The sequence below is a fragment of the Cebus imitator genome, unplaced genomic scaffold, assembly GCF_001604975.1.
Source record: "Cebus imitator isolate Cc_AM_T3 unplaced genomic scaffold, Cebus_imitator-1.0 Scaffold580, whole genome shotgun sequence".
Classification (NCBI taxonomy): Eukaryota; Metazoa; Chordata; class Mammalia; order Primates; family Cebidae; genus Cebus; species Cebus imitator.
The window spans coordinates 355,242-358,259 of NW_016107895.1; the positions used below are offsets into that span (position 1 = coordinate 355,242).

Consider the following 3,018-nt stretch of genomic DNA (forward strand, 5'->3'; position numbering starts at 1 on the left):
CCTGCCTCAGCCTCTTGAGTAGCTAGGATTACAGGTGTGTACCACCAGGCCCTGCTAATTTTTGTATTTTTAGTAGAGATGGGGGTTTCACCATGTTGGTCAGGCTGGTCTCGAACTCCTGACCTCGTGATCCACTCGCCTTGGCCTCCCAAAGTGCTGGGATTACAGGTCTGAGCCACCACGCCCAGCAGAAGAATCAATATTGTTAAAATGTCCGTACTACCCAAAGCAATTTGCAGATTCAATGCAATCTCTATTAAAATACCAATGACATTCTTCACAGAAATAGAAAAAGCAATCCTAAAATTTATATGTAACCACAAAAGACCCAGAATAGCCAGAGTTATCCTAAGCAAAAAGAACAAAACTTGAGGAATCACATTACCTGACTTCAGATTATATTCTAGAGTTATAGCAATGAAAACAGCATGGCATAAAAACAGACACAGACCAATGGAACAGAATAGAGAACCCAGAAACAAATCCACACATCTATAGCAAACTCATTTTTTGACAAAGGTGCCAAGAACACATGGGAAATACAGTATCTTCAATAAATGGTGCTGGGAAAACTTCATATCCATATGCAAAAGAATGAAACCAGACCCCTATCTCTTGATGTATAAAACAGCTCACACCTGTAATCCCAGCACTTTGGGAGGCCAAGGTGGGTGGATTACTAAAGGTCAGGAGTTCAAGACCAGCCTGACCAACATGGTGAAACCCCATCTTTAAAAAGAAAAAAGAAAAAGAATAAATAAATAAATAAATAAAATGGATTAAAGACTTAAATCTAAGACCTCAAGCCATGAAACTACTGCAAGAAAACATTGAGGAAAACCTCCATGACATTGGTCTGGGCAATGACTTCTTGAGCAATATCCCACAAGTACAGACAACCAAAGCAAACATGGGCAAACTGGATTGCATAAAGTTAAAAGGCTTCTGCACAGCAAAGGATACAGTCACCAAAGGGAAGAGACAACCCATGGAATGGGAGAAAATATTTGCAAACTACCCCTCTGACCAGGGAATAATTACCAGAATATATATATAAGGAGTTCAAACAACTCTACAGGCAAAAACATAATAATATGATCAAGAAACTGGCAAAATATTTGAATAGACATTTATCAAAAGAAGACACAAATGGCAAACAGGCATATGAAAAGGTGCTTAGCATCATTGATTATCAGAGAAATTCAAATTAAAACTACAAGATATCATTTCACCCCAGTTAAAATGGCTTATATCCAAAAGACAGGCAATAACAAATGCTGGTGAGGATGTGGACAAAAGGGAATACTCGTACACTGTTGGTGGGAAAGTAAATTAGTATAACCACTATGGAGCACAGTTTGGAGGTTCCTCGGAAAACTAAAAATTGAGCTACCATATGATCCAGCAATCCTACTGCTGGGTATATACCCAAAAGGAAGGAAATGAGTAAGGAAGATAACTGCATGCTTGTTTCTTGCAGCAGTGTTTACAACAGCTAAGATTTGGAAGTAACCTAAGTGTCCATCAACAGATGTTTGGATAAAGAAAATGCAGCACATATACACAATGGAGTACTATTCGGCCATAAAAAAAAATGAGATCCTGTCATTTGCAATAATATGGATGGAACTGGAGATCACTATGTTAAGTGAAATAACCAGGCTCTGAAAGACTAACATCACATGTCCTTACTTATTTGTGGGATATAAATATCAGAACAATTGAACTCGTGGACACAGAGAATAGAAGGTTACCAGATGCTGGGAAGGGTAGTGGGGGATTGGGTAGTGGAGGTGGGGTTGGCTAATGGGTACAAAAAATAGAATGAGTAAGATCTTCTATTTGATAGCACAATAGGGTGACTTATATGGTTTGGATTTTTGTCCCACCCAAATCTCATCTTGAATTGTAATCCCCATACTCCCCACATATCTGGGGAGAGACTTGGTGGGAGGTGATTGGATGATGGGGGTGGTTTTCCATATGCTGTTCTTGTGATAGTGAGCGAGTGCTTACGAGATTGGATAGTTTTATAAGGGGCTCTTCCCATCAGCCCTGTGGTGGTGCATGCCTGTAGTCCCAACTACTCGGGAGGCTGAGGCAGGAGGGTCACTTGAGCCTGGGAAGTTGTGGCTACAATGAACTATGATCATGCTACTGCACTCCAGCTTGGGTGACAGAGTAGTAAGATGCCGTGTCTAAAACAAAAAACAAAGTAAAATCCTTGACTGGCAAAATTTTCTCTATCAGCTTTCTTTTTAAAAAATTACATAAGTAAAACATGTATCTTTAGTTATTATCTCTTTAATCAGATTACCTTCTGTAATAATTCTTTGGGAATTATTCTACAGGAGGGCAGTCATTCACACCTGTAACCCTAGCACTTTGGGATGCCAAGTCAGGAGGACTGCTTGAGCCCAGGAGTTTGCAACCAGCCTGGTCAACTAGACCCTGTCTCTACCAAAAAATAAAAAACAAACAAACAAAAAACGGGCATGGTGGTGTGTGCCTGTAGTCCACGCTATTTGGGAGGCTGAAGTGGAAGGATCCCTTGAGCCCAGGAGGTCAAGACTGCAGTGAGCCAAGACAGCACCACTGCATTCAAGCCTGGGCGGCAGAGTGAGGCTCTGTCTCAATAAAAACCCACAAAAAACTATGGGGGCATCGTATGGTTGCCAGTGAATAAGGTTACCGGATAAAAAACAGGACGCGCATTTAAATTCAGCTAAGCAAGGACTGTATATTTTTAGTGTAAGTATGTCCAAAATATTGTTGAGGTATACTTACACTAAAACAAGTAAGTATTCATTGTTTACCTGAAATTCAAATTTAAATAGGCATCCTATATTTTCATTTGTCAAACCTGGCAATCCTACCAGCACTTTAACATGAAGCCATGAGGTTTGCCTGGATTCATGCTGGTAGGTAAGCACCAATCCATTCAGTTGCCTCAGACGGAACAAAAGCCATTCTCCCTAAAAAAAGAATCGTTTAGTGTGACGGTAGTTAGCAACGAAG

The 3,018-nt window shown here is 40.3% G+C and overlaps 1 long non-coding RNA gene across 1 annotated transcript in view; it reads left to right on the forward strand.

The window, feature by feature from the left end:
• Positions 1–2,388, forward strand: part of LOC108294447 — a 44,370-nt gene extending 41,982 nt beyond the window's left edge. Inside the window, exon 3 of the long non-coding RNA XR_005197961.1 lies at positions 2,352–2,388. This is a non-coding gene — a long non-coding RNA (uncharacterized LOC108294447). The remainder of the gene's footprint in view (positions 1–2,351) is intronic.
• Positions 2,389–3,018: the final 630 nt, after the last annotated feature.